This window comes from Crocuta crocuta, unplaced genomic scaffold (assembly GCF_008692635.1).
Source record: "Crocuta crocuta isolate KB4526 unplaced genomic scaffold, BGI_CrCroc_1.0 scaffold359, whole genome shotgun sequence".
Taxonomy (NCBI): Eukaryota; Metazoa; Chordata; class Mammalia; order Carnivora; family Hyaenidae; genus Crocuta; species Crocuta crocuta.
This window is the reverse complement of record NW_027528877.1, coordinates 403768-417768: the sequence shown is the minus strand read 5'-3', so window position 1 is coordinate 417768 and position 14001 is coordinate 403768. Positions and strand designations below refer to the sequence as shown.

General features: G+C 40.7%; 1 protein-coding gene and 1 long non-coding RNA gene across 2 annotated transcripts in view; one reads left to right on the top strand and one right to left on the bottom strand.

The window, feature by feature from the left end:
• Positions 1 to 4492, bottom strand: part of LOC144225542 (uncharacterized) — a 24050-nt gene extending 19558 nt beyond the window's left edge. The window contains exon 1 of the long non-coding RNA XR_013333338.1: positions 4351 to 4492. This is a non-coding gene — a long non-coding RNA (uncharacterized LOC144225542). The remainder of the gene's footprint in view (positions 1 to 4350) is intronic.
• FIGN (fidgetin, microtubule severing factor) overlaps positions 1 to 14001 on the top strand; it is a 126539-nt gene that overhangs the window by 37880 nt on the left and 74658 nt on the right.

Sequence of the window (14001 nt, the reverse complement as noted above, 5' to 3'; positions counted from 1 at the left end):
CAAGCCCTGCATTGTCTCAGCTTCAAGGCCTCCCTCTCCTGGAGCAGAGGATTCTGAAAGAGGAGTTGGGGGAGTGGGAGCAGCGCCAGCAAGGGGGATTTGGATAAGCACATGGAGGAGGAGGAGGGGGAGGAGGGGGAAGAAGAAGGGGGCAGGAGGTAATGAGCGCAGGCTGCCTACATCTTCTATCTTTCTTCTGTCCCTAGTTTGCCATCCTCTCCCAATCCCATTCTCTCTCAGTAATTTGTTGAAAAGGTTTGGGATGGGCTGTTAGAGGACCTCCCAGGGAAGATGGGGAGAGGGCAAGAATAACATTAATCCTAACCAAAACCCCTATATGTTGGGGGAATGAACAGATCCCTTTTATGGAACTTGAAAATGAGTCTCCAGGAGGTTAAATAAGCTGCTTACAGTTTCACAGCTAGTAAAGGGTAAGGCAGGATTCAAAAGCAGGTCTTTCTCATTCCAGAGCTTATGCTCTCTCAGGCGTACTACGTGGCATCACACACCCCTTCCTGGGGAGTGCCATCTTCCACCCAGCACCCTTTCTTTTCATCTGCTCTAAAGGAGGTGGTAGGGAAATGGAAGGAACAGTGAGGATGGAGAGACTGTGGAGAGGAATAAGGAAGAATATGAATAAATCACCACCACCACCACCACCAATACCACAGGGGAAAGTAACTTGGCCAAGGTCTCTGATGTCATGCTTAGCGTGCCGTGGAATCATGTCCCACACCCAGCACCGAGGTGGCAAAGCCTGTGTTTTAGTGCTGCCCTCCCACTACCCTTTCCTTGTTCCCTCCTTTCTGCCAGCCCGGTGGGAAGGTGACTGGGAGCAGGTGGGGCGTGGCCCAGTGCTCATGTAGAATGTTGGGTGTTCATGTCTTAGGAGGAAGACACATGCTTCCCTTCCTCCCTTTTTAAACTTTCTAAGTTCTTTCCCTCCTGCTAAAATCCAGGCATCCTAACTTCCCTCTGAGAAAACCCCAGTGGCCTGTCTCTGGGTGGGAAGGCCACCTGGCACTGGGGATTCTTTGTGGGTGAGAAATATGTATGCGGGGGCGGGGCTGGCCCATTACTAGTCATTTTAATGTTTTTGAGATACAAGCATAAACAGAGAGGGAATCAATCTGCTGTGAACGAGAAGGACCTAGATGGATGAGGATAATTAGGGTGATGGGATTATAAAGTACCAGGGCTGGTTTCCACCGTGCTTCACAAAATTCAGCTGATTATTTAATAAGTACATCTCATGGGGTGAGGCACACGGACTAAGGAAGATCACATCCAGTGATGTGGGCATTAGATATGAACAAACAAAGATACCTTAAACAGCTTTATGTTTGATTCTCATGGTTAAGACTCAGGATGTTCAAAGAAATCACCACCCTTTTCTGATTCTAAGTTGAATGAACATAAACTCTTGCAATACTGTTTATCTGGAGTTCATTCATTCCATTGCCTGGCTGTCAGCAACACAATTATTTCCTGGCTGTTACCATGCTCTTTAAGGGTATCAAAGGTCAGAGAGGGTTTATCCATGGGTTCATTCCTTTTAACCCTTTGTATCTGATGTGTGCCGGCGCTGTGCTGGAAACCTATGGTAAATCGTTTCCCTGCTCAAACAGGTTTGTCGGGGAAACAGACACATAAATAATCATGGCACAAAATGTGCCTAGGGCTGTATCAGGGAATAGGCTTAAACTGAAACCCTGAAGTTGGATACAGAGTCCATGACTTCCCTTGCGTCTTGGACAATTCTCTCAATCCTCTATGTTTAGTAATCTCCAAAATGGGAACAATAATAGTTTCTCACAAGGTTACTACATGAGTTCAATGGCACAGTGTATGTGAATACTCCTGGTGCTTTCACTGGCTCACTTTAGATACTCAGTAAATTGTTGAATCTCAGCAAAGTGCTCTGGGAGCATAGATGAAGAGACAAACTACTTGTATAACTTGAGCAATATTTCATCAAGAAAGTGACATTAAAGGTGGGTCCTACATGATGAGAAATTGCCAAGAGGGAAAACAGTTAGATAAAGGGAGAGAAAAAGCCATTTACTTATTTTCTAGTCTGTTTCGAGGGTAACCAGAGAAACACCTCACCAGATTTCACCCGTTTTGCTGAAATATTAGATTATGGCGTACTGCTTAACATCGGTTCCTATTAAGAATTTGTCCCTGCTAAGGAAACTGACTATCATCAACTATCTACTTTCTAGAAGAAAAATCAAGGTGGTTTTCTTAGGAAAGGTGATTTTTGAGCTATTGTTAGATGCTAAGGCCGTTGCTAGTCAGAAAAGGGAGGCGGAGGAGAAAAGGATGCACTGTTGACATAAGCTAGAGATGTAGAAGAGCATTCAGTATTCAAGAGGCAATGGCAAAGGAAAGGCGTCTCGTGGCTGGACCACTGCAGGGTGTGGGATTAAATAGTGGGAAAAATATTTTCGGAGGGTAGGAGAGAACAAAACCAGATTTTAATGAGTAAGGAATGAATGAAAGCTGAGGAAGTCAGGATGGTAAATATAGACACCTTTAAGGAAGCTGAAGGGGAAGAGTGGTAGTCTGAGGTGAAGGAAGGTAGAACCAAGGTAGTCTGAGATGAAGGTAAGACAGAACTTAGATATTCTTAAAATTGGTGGTGAAAGTCAGAAGAGACGGGGAGACAAAGCATAAAAGAGGATCTGATAAGTGAGCATGGGATCCGAAGGGAGGTGGGGAAAATGTAATCTGGTGCCCAAGAGAAGGCGTTATCCTCTAAAACATGAGAGCCAGGGGGTAAGGGAGGTGGAGAAGTTCGAGGGTAGAGTTGTGGGAGTATCTAGTCTCCTGCTTCTTTTATTTGGTGAAGTAGTAAAACGACCAAGCGCAGCAGCCAGAGGGGATGGCTTATGGTTTTGCTTTCAGTGTAGACAATGGCTGTGCAACCTTGGCCAAGTGATTTTACTTTTCTGGACCTCAGTTTCTTCAAGTATAAAGTGAGGGATTGTACTGACCCTTCTAAGTTTCTGTTTCGTTCTGGTTCTGCATTTTATCAAAATGTTATGAGGGGCAAAGCCACTTTATTTGCCTGTCCTTCATGCCTCTCCGTTCTGTGGGGGAGAGGCTTCCGTGGTCACGTAACGTCGTACTGTGTTACAGTTAAACAGGTTCTTTACATTAGGCCCTTTGAGAACCTCTAGAATGCTAATGTCATTAACAGTCTTGAAGTGGGGGGCTAAAGTATGCAAAACTCCCCAAACTGATTTAAATACATAATCTAGTGTGCCATGGAACATAGTATGGGAAACATTTATCTAAGCATTTATTCTCCCAAGGAATTTATAAAAAATTTCATCCCAAGTTAGCAGGGGCTGACTTAATGGCTGTTGTCTCTAGCAAGCATGGATGTGTGCTTGGAAATGATCTATCTCCTTCCAGTATCAGAAGAAGAAGGAAAAACTCCTGGGCTTACAGAATATTAACAGAAATAAAACATGTGGCCCTGTCTAGGCATTGTTGCTTTGAGATGGTGACAGAGAGCCCCCATACCCTCCTGCTCTTCCCTTGGATAAACTGAAGAGAAAGCCACATAAGCTTATAAAGCTTTTATAAGGAGGGCCCGGATGGCAGGTGCTGTGTTCCTGTATGATTTCAAAAGTTCCCAAACAGCTAAGAGAAGTAAGTGTAGAGCAATTAACTCACAGTATCATCTAACATTTTTATTTCTTATCCCTTCAGATATATTGTAATACGATATTTAGTATATAGTTTAAATAAGACAGGTGCTTCACTGGGCCCTCCCAGGGATAAAATATAGTATGTTTCAATGTTTTTTAATTTTTAAAAATTCTTCTTCTTATTATTTATTTTAAAGGAAGAGCAAGGGAGGGCCAGAGAGAGAGAGTGAGAGAGAGGATCTTAAGCAGGCACAGAGCCCAATGTGGGGCTTGATCCCACAACCCTGAGATCGTGACCTGAGTCCAAATCATGAGTTGGATGCTTAACCTACTGAGCCAGCCATGTGTCCCTCATATGTTTTATGTTTAATAGTAATTACCAGCATGTATGTCCTTTTTTTCAACTTTCTTTTCTAAATGGAATGATTATTTCATATTTATTTTTTGTATTTGTAGAATCTTTATTGACATAACCACTCTAATTTTGGTTGCTTTAGATTGTGATCATCTTGAGCAAGCAGACTTCCTCCAAATAACTAATAGTTTGTAAGACATTGTAAAGTGCACATGCAGTTTTAGCAGATATGTTGCTCTGTGGATTCAGCAGTCTTTATACTGAGCACCTACTGTGTGCTATAAGCACTGTGTTCCATGCCAGAGAGAGAATGGGATTTAGTCGCCATCCTACCTTTTCATGCTTTTATCCTTCTTGCTTGTGGTTCTTCCTCAGAATTCAAACTCTTTTCTTCCTCTTCTGGTTTCCTTGGCCATCCCTCACTCTGCTGAACACATACACACCGACAGACAGAATGACGCCCACACACCTCCACACACACACACCACTCTTGATTAGCTAAAGGGTCTGGCTGCTGTGGAGTCTGCTCAGAGGCTGAGATAGTCAGTGGATTTGCTTTCACTTGGAAACTAGAGGCGTGGTTTCAGGTGGGTCAAGGCCAGTTCACAGAGCTCTGGTTCACGCTGCCCTGTTGGTTTGCGTCGCCTTCAGTTTCCTCAGGTTGAAAATGGCTTATGGGAAGATGCCAAAGCTGGGCTGACAGGAAGTATTAAGGGGCTTGGCGGCCTCTTTGTCCAACTGAAGGGTTTCACAGGGGCCGCCTGTTGCATAGAGCTTTGGCGGAATGTTGCACACATCTGTGACTTCTACTTTTTCTTCAGAGATTCTTCAATTGTGTTTGCCGCCTTGTCTATCTCACTCTCTCTGGTACAAAGGTTGTGGGTTTCACCTGATTACATTTTGGTTTTCTGTTAAACGAGGCTGGGTCACCTTGCTCCGCAAAGCTATTTAGAATTTGCTCATTTGTTTTTTTTCTCTTTTTCTTTTTAACATGTCCACTGCTAAAAGTTAATGCTATCTCCTTTTCTTTTCACAGACCAGATGTCAGAGGACACAACATTAATAGAAGTCTGTCTTTCTTCCCTATTACCTTTCAGGGGTAGACTTTCAAACCCCTTTAGGAATTATAATCATCAGTGGAAAGAAATGTACAGTAGATTGACTTAAAAAATAAAACAAAACTTCTTTTCCTAATTCTTTGCTTTGAATTTGGGCTGTTTCATTTAACTAAAGTGGATTGGGGCACCTGAGTGGCTCAGTCAGTTAAGTGTCCAACTTCAGCTCATGTCACGATCTCACAGCTCGTGGCTTCAAGCCTCATGTCAGGCTCTGTGCTGACAGCTCAGAGCCTGGAGCCTGCTCGGATTCTGTGTCTCCCTCTCTCCTTGCCCCTTCCCTGCTCATACTCTGTTTCTCTCTGTCTCAAAAATAAACAGAAAAAGAAATTAAATAAAAAAGAGGCATCATTTGCCTCCTTGCTATGCAGAAACATAGATTATATTGTAAGCATGTGAGGTACTTCTAGCTTTGTACGAAAAAAATACCTGATATCACATTGCTGTATATTTTTGAGCTTGTCTCTAACACAGTACTTAAGAGCATAGCTATAAATAAATTTACCGTATGAAAGTCATCACCGTCTCCTCCTGGTACTTCCAATTAATCTCCTGGATGTGTCTAGAAAGACCAGCCCTATGCCTGCCTTTGCTCCTTGTTGAATTATATTCTCATGTGATAATCTTTTATCTGAACAAGTAACTGACAGTATACAATCCTTCAATTCAAAGGTGGTTAGAACTACATGCTTAGAAAATTCAATTTTCATTTCTGATTCAAGAATTTTATCTTTCATAGCTTTCGGTGATAGTGCAAAATTAAACATTTTATTTTTGTGGAACATAGCCTCATTTGCTAGGGTTAGAGGAAGAGTCTTTTCCCTAGGTGTCATAAAATATGTTTAAGATGATTTTGACTGAAGTTTAAAATTTTTAAAGAAGAGTTTGCTTCTGGGTCTTTACTTCTTGTGGAGAACGCTTGAAAACACATTTAAAAACATTCTGATGTGTCTTTTCCTTGGACAGAACGTTTTGTTCTTTATTGTTATCACAAATTCCTCTGGTCCTGGCTGTGGTACACACTTCCCTCTTTCTTTATTCCACAACTTCTGCTTTGTTTTTGTGTGTTTTTAATTCTTAAAAGGATTGCAGTTCTTAAAAAGAGAGGGAGAGGTAACTGCCACTCGCCTGTCTTCGTGGGGGTAAAATGACATCTTTGGTAACTGGATGAAATCTGGTTAGATTGAACATAACCACTCATTAAAGACTGCCATGCGCGGACGTACCGGTGTTAAGTTACTCTTGGATTAATGAATGGGCTGTAGTGTCTTCTGGGCATATGAAAATCACTGTTTAAAATCGGTTCCATCATGTAGCAAAGTAAGAAAATGTCCACACTTATAAACCAGGGACGACGAGCGCAGGGGCCCGTAGGACCAGATGGGTCAGGAAGGAGGGAAGACGACTGGCAGCAAGATCATTCGTTCTTCACTCCAGTAGTCCGCTGGTGCTGACAATGAAAATAAAGGCACAGTGTTGCCAGATTCTTTTCTTCTCTTTTCCAGATATGCCAAGTACTCCACTTTTATGTAGGTTATATCAGGTTTTTAAGAAATTATCAGGTAACTAATCAAAGATTTTACAAACACCGTACAGTCTGAATCTTCTGCATGTCCTGCTGGCCTGTGGCCTCTAAAAACCTCATCAATATGGAATATAAGTTTAGTGTTATATGAAAAGCAATATGCATAGTCTTCTTAATCCACCGATTATGTGGATAATGGTGAAAGATCTGTTTCTTTTGGAAAACAGTTTATTTTTGAATCCCGTGGTCCTGACTTTAAGCCAAAGACTGAAAGGCAGTGTGGGTTGATAATTTACCCAAAAGCATGTTAAAAAATGTCAAGAGTTGGAGGTCAGTTCCTAATATGTTCTAGTGAAATCTTCAGCCTTTCTCTGTTCTGAGTCTACATTTTAAAAATCATAAATTGGGGTAAGGCATATTAAGAACCCCAAAGAATTTTAACTTTTGTCACCTAGTACAGTAGCTTCAATGTGACAAAATTACTTTTTTTGGTGTAAATCTGTCTTTTCAACATAAACTCTATTCTTTATGTTCTTCCTTCATTAGAATGTAAATATGTTCAAAACACTTGAACCACCCTCCAACTTTTATTTCTCTAGATTAAATAATTTAGACTTCTTTAATATTTCTGCCAATCCTATTTTACTTTAAATTATTTCTGTATTTTTTTCTAGACAGGACTGGTATTATTAATAGTCGTACTAACTATGAAAGAGTGATACAACTATTTTATTATACTTTATATATATATTTTATTTGGCATATATACTAGATATACAGTTTATACTATATTTATATTTTATTATACTTTATATATTTATCCAAAGTAGGTACACTTTTAAAAAATGGTTCCACTCCAAATCAGGATTCGTTTTTGGTTCTTTTCAAGCTCTTACAGCTGTTTTATACATTTTTTTTCTGCTGCTAGATATTGCCATTCCGTTGTATGTTTTTCTTTCATAAATGTATAATCTTATCACTCCTTTATTTTATTTTAAAATTTATATCCATGATATAACCTTTCATTTTGAATTCCAATTATGTCCATTCCTGAGTTAGCCATACCAGCTATCCCCGGTGTGATGTCATCTTTGAAATTAAGTATCATCTGTTCTTTCTTTATTGAAGGCAGTTAGCTGGAGTGTTTAAGAAATACTGGCTTCATCCTTGGGGAACACTGTAGTAGGCTTCCTTGACATTGAATCATTGGTAACTGTTCTTTCATAGGCCCAATTTGGCCATCTGATTTATGTGCTATGTATCCTAACAATTGAGGGGTACTGGAGAAAAGGTGCCTGTATTCTGAAGTCTGGGTCACCCAAACTGAGGCCATCTTAAGCTACTAAATTGAAATGTTTTGTCGTTTTGGATTTATTTCATGGTACGAAATATTCTAGTTACACTTGTGGTTTTAGAAAGTATTTCCTTCTCATTTGGATTCTTAAATTCAGAATCTAACCCTGTAGCATATTATGTGGGTTTGTGACACTCCCGTGGGGACCTTGGGCTCATAAACCAGCGAATGGATTATATAATGCTGCATAAATGCCGTATTTTTTATCTGACAGACATAATCTTGATCCTATATTTTTATGTTACCTAACTGCTTTAGAATACCACTTTTGAAGCAACCCATCAAAATGGAAATTGCTTCTAAAACATGTAGCAATAAATATTGGTCAAGGCTCTGTGTAATTCAGAGTGACTCAATACTTGAACACTAGTCAATTGAAATTCTCTGTTGTTTTTCAAAAAGGTTGATCATTTTTATTTTATGGTATTATGTGATTCCACTCTTTATTATTGGCCATATATTTCCTTTTCTTTTATTTAAAATTCTGTTTTCTGATTTGTCTAAGTTATATCTGAGAGTGAATCAAACCTAAAAACAGGCATAGATAAAATAAAAGTCTAAACTATTGAGAATTTATGTGGTATGGATATTTAAACTACATATGAGACCAAGAGATATATGTGGGACCCATGGAACCAGTTATGAACAGATGAAAATCACCAAGACTTCCAGTATACAGCTTTGTCTCAGCCATGCTGCATTTGAAACGCTTGCTGCCTGAGCTAAGATTTCTTTCCAGCATCTCATAACTTCAGCGTTGTAGTAATCATTTGTTAGGCTGCTTGCTTTATCTGCTTTTCTCTTCACAAATAATTGTTAGAGCCCCTGTGTCCTTTTCTGAAAACATGAACGGAAGATCCCTAATATTTGCTATCCTATTCTGTTTAATGGAAGAGGGTTCTAGAGTTGTCACCTCTGGCTGTCGGTTTCTCTTTCTCCCACCCACTGTATAGTATCCTGGCTGAATAGTCCGTTGAATGCTACTTTTACCATGTCTACCTCTTTATTGGGATCCTTCTGAAGTCTCAGAATGAAGTCTGAATCCCCCCTTGCTTCTAACGCTACAATAGCCCAGTCTCATCTTCCATTCTAAGCAGGGATCTTTCTTTGTTCCTTTCCTCCCTTCCTCCCTTCCTTCCTTCCTTCCTTCCCTCCCTTTCTTTCCTGCCCTCCCTCCCTCCCCATCCCTTCCCTTCCCTTCCCCTCCGCTTCCTTCCCCTCCCCTCCCTTCTCTTCCCATACACCTATTATGTACACACTCCTCCATTTTTCACCTTTGTTCATGTGTTCCAAATCCTCTTCATTCTCTACAGCCAATATCAAGGGTTACCTTATGTATAACTGTTTTAGGCCACTGATCTCAATTCTAATCTTTTTCACAACTTTATCTGTAACATGCAATTTAGTTATCAATTAAATGATGCCTTATTTTTGTTTGGTATTTTACAACCTGAATGTCAGACCTAGGGCCAGGCCTTCTATTCTAAGTTCCCACATGTTGAGCATACAGTTGATCTCTTGACTCTTTCACATGAAGTATCTTTCATATGCAAACATGGACATGAATACGTTGGATTTAGAATGCTTCACTTCAGGGGAGCCTGGGTGGCTCAGTCGGAAGTGTCCAACTTTGGCTCACTTCATGAATCGCACAGTTCGTGAGTTTGAGCCCCGCGTCGGGCTCTGCACTGACAGCTCAGAGCCTGGAGCCTCCTTTGGATTCTAGCTCTCCCTCTCCCTGTGCCCCTCCACTGCTCATGCTCTGTCTCTCTCTTTCTCTCAAATATAAATAAACATTAAACAAAATTCAAAAAAAAAAAGAATTCTTCACTTCAGTGAAAGTAAATACCATGTAAAGATCTTCTTTGTAAAGTGGGATTGTATGTTTAAATATTTTCTGACAAGTTTCATTAATGGAGACTAGCGAATAAAATAAATCTAATCCTTGGGGATGTCTTGGACATTTATTTCATGAAATATAATTGGCACATTATGCAGTTTTCACTAAGACTGTGAATACCTGACTTTTCTAAATCATTTGTTTACTAACTCCTAACTTAGCAATCTGGGATGATGTCTCTTTGTGGTGTTTTGGTTAGGCATGTAGGGCTCTCTCACCAAAGACTTGTGAGGATTCCCTAGCTTTGATTTAACTCTGAATGCTGCTACTCACTTATTCTACTTTGAAAACAGGACTACTACTAAAAAATGAAAAGCTAGGCCATTTTAGAACGAAGAATTCGTAAACGGCTAAATTTTAAGTTTGCGTTGTTAGTCACAATGCAAAACATCTTGTTTCCTAGGTAGACAGCCACTTCATCAAATGGTAAGTGGAGTAAAATGCAAACGAATTGCTCCCGTGACCAGATTCTCTCTCCTTTGACTCTCTTTCTTAAAGAGTAGTGCTGTGGTGTGAAGTCGGTGGACCACTCTCAGTTACCTCATTTTGGAGTGAAGTCTAGTACTCTGGAAAGGAAAAGATAAATTATTCTTTGGGGAGCAATGCAGTTTACTAAGCTGTGTATGAGGCAGGGGGGTCAGGTGACCCGACTGTGTTCAAATTGTAAAAGGCAAGTGTCAATTGACAGTGGGATCTGCTCTCTAAAGTAGTGCTCAGACACTGGTGCTGCAGCTCGCAGCTGCCATTCCCTCAGAGCCGCTGGGGGGACGGTTTCATCCGGGTCGCTCACAAAGCCGGGCACGGGCTTCAAATGTTGAGCTACTGCTCGTGGAATTTATGTGAGGAATCTAAGGTGGGCTTGGAGAGCAGGGGAGATGGGGTGGGGGACAGTTTAATTGTTCAGAATACCATCCTGTTTCTTTTCTCTTCAAAACCTCCCAGTCGCCTCTGAGAATCGTGACTCAAACTTTGTCTGTTGTCTGTTAATACTACTATTCTTAGCCAAAAGAGAACTGTCTGGGAGCATCTAGGTGTGTGTTTGTGTGTGTGTGCACGTGTATGTACATAATATCACACATTCTGATGTGTGTGTATGTCGCTATTAAGTAATGACTAGTGATTTTAAATTATAACAGAACTTTCAAGTCTTATTTGACAAATATAGCATATTCTGCCCTTTCAAAACACATTTGAAAAGTACTTTTGTCCCATGACACTTTCTTCTGATTATCTTTCATGTCAGCAACACTTAGCCCTTAAGAATGTAAATGTGGGGGCCCCTGGGTGGTTCAGTCGGGTAAGCGTCCGACTTCATCTCAGGTCATGACCTCACGGTTCCTGAGTTGGAGCCCCGCATCAGGCTCTGTACTGACAGCTCAGCCTTGTTTGGATTCTGTGTCTCCCTCTCTCTCTGGCCACCCTCCTTCCCCCACGCTCATTCTCTGTCCCCCTTTCTCACAAAAATAAACATTAGAAAAAAATTTTAAAAAGAATATATATGTGATTTGGGAAAATAGCTTAATGTCATTTGAAGCCTAGCCTAGTAAATGAGGTATGAGGGGAACTGATCAAGTGAAACTGATTTTTGGCCTCAAAATAGTTGTAACTATAAAATACAGCTGGTTTTCTTGGGTTCATCACTAGAAAGTAGGTGTAATGTGATCATGTATGTGTATGAGGCAGTATCACCCGTATGTCTCTCTGCTTTACAGTTCCGCCCTCTCGGCTTTCCATAGCAATGAAACTTTAGGTATGTTGTTGTACTGCTCATCAAAGTACCACTTTTAGAAGATTGTACTTGAAGGGTTTTTTAATAGCACTAGAAAGACCGCTTTGCCATGCCACAGAAAAGCTTTCCTCTGCGTTAAGTGTACATTTAATCAACATTATGGCAATTATAGCTCTTTTAGAAGCCCTTCACCCTCTGTTTTGTGGCAGGAACTTTGTCTAGAATAAAATTGTCATAAGTAGAGATAATTTGAAATTCATCTTCCTTTTATTTATATGTCGGGATAAGTTAGGATGGGGTGATGGATTCCCATCTTTTTCTTAGTGCAGGAATCAGAGTTGCAATCTACTCTGGACTTCAGAGAGAACTTGTTAGCATTTCCACCCCCTTGAAAATGTTGTGACGCTATTTCTCAGTCATTGCTCTTGTACCATTTGAGTAATCTCGTTGGACGTATTGACTGAGAGGTTGTTAGGAGACTTAATGCCAAAGTGAAGAAGTTCAAACTTGAAGACTGTCTCAAACAGTTCTGGACAGAACCAAGTGCCCTTGGTAGATTTTTTTTTTTAAGTTTACTTATTTGTTTTTGAGAGAGACAGAGAGAGTGCAGTCAAGCAGGGGAGGAGGGGCAGAGAGAGAGGGAGAATCTCAGGCAGGTTCTGCACCATCAGCAGAGTCCAACGTGGGGCTCAAACTCAGGAAACTGTGAGATCATGACCTAAGCCCAAATCAAGAGTCTGATGCTTAATAGACTGAGCCACTGAGGTGCCTCCCTCCCCCTCCCCCTCGCCCCCGCTCTGCTTGGTAGATTTTTACATGTACTTGTTTTCTTTGGAGCTGCTCAGAAAGAAAAGAGTATCGTTTTCTTTATGTGTTCTCATGATGGATCTTCATTGGGTAGTTTATGCCACGTGTCTTCATTATAGTTCTGCAAACCTACTCCTTGGGGCGGGAGGGGAGTGAAGTCCTCTGTAATAGTCATAATGAAAATCCAGACTGTCTGAGCATACCCTGGTTTAGCCTCCCAGTTATCTGTCCAGTAGGATTGTATTTCATGTCTTAGGAAAAACCATTTGAAGAGCTCAGATATACACACTGAAGTATTCTTTCACTTCAGGTAATGATACTGCTAGATTATTAATATTGACCTAGAAGAAAAGCAGGCTCAGCCTTCCTGTGGAGGCACTGTGGACGGCCGTAAGAGCCAACCCAGCCTGCATCTGAACCATGGGTCTTGACAAGGGACGTGGTATCTCCTCTGAGCTTTACACAGATCACGTCACCTTGGAAGCATTGGTTTTAGCCCTGGGATGCCTGTGCCAGACAGGAATTTTACCCAGGGATGTTGTCAAAGAACGTAAATGATCTGTGAAACCTCTCTCTTTTAAGTTGTTGAAGAACCTGGAAAAATTCGGCTTGGCAATAGGAGGAAAGACTTCAGGGAAGTTGTGGTAATAGTTTGTCATTACTGAAGAGCTGTGTACCTATAGAAAATAGTAGATGGCTCTGTATGTGTCATAGGAGGGTAAAACAAAAAGTGCAAATTAACTTGAAAAATGATATTTCTGATTCCATACTAAAAAGTCTACCGAACTGAGTTAAGACAGAATATAGCAATGAGAGAGTATATTCCCATACCTGCTTACAGGCACGAACGTCCATGAGGTCCTTTGGGGATAGGAAACACAATTCTTACCATCTTATATGGGCCCAATCTTCCAAAAGGTTACGTTTCAATAATGAAAATAAGCATTTTCCTAGCACTAAAGTGTTTATTGGAAATGGTTATTAATATGTTTATTAAATTGTGCTGATAAAGCCTTTTAGGACATGGAAGAAAGAGAGATCACTCTGAGTGGATAAACATGAACCTCTCTCCCTCTTCGGAGCTAGGCTGGGGGCGTACTCCTGCTAACCAGACCATTTGCTTGAGAGAAACCAAAGAGAACTGAGCTAGGAAAGGAAAGGCCTGAGGTTTATGGGGTAAATTCTACCCCTGGACCTTGGGTCTGTTACCTAACTTCTGGGCCTCCATTTCCCCATCTAGAAAAAGAAAAGTATAGTCTCAGTCATGATTCAATAATAAAACTATTCTTAGGATCCATCTGGATGCTGTTTGTAGAAGGGTTTTAAAAACTCAAAAAGGCTAGGCAAATATTAGGGATTGCTATGACATAATATTTAATTTATTTTGCTTTTACTATGTTTATGCAAAGTAAATGCTGCACTTCTCTTGAGTTTAGTAATACTCTTATAGAGACTAGGTAGAATTTCAGGAAGAATGCCTGAAAAATATTATGTCTCTAAGTCTCTGCATTCTGTGTGTGTGTGTGTGTGTGTGTGTGTGTGTGTGTTAAAGAA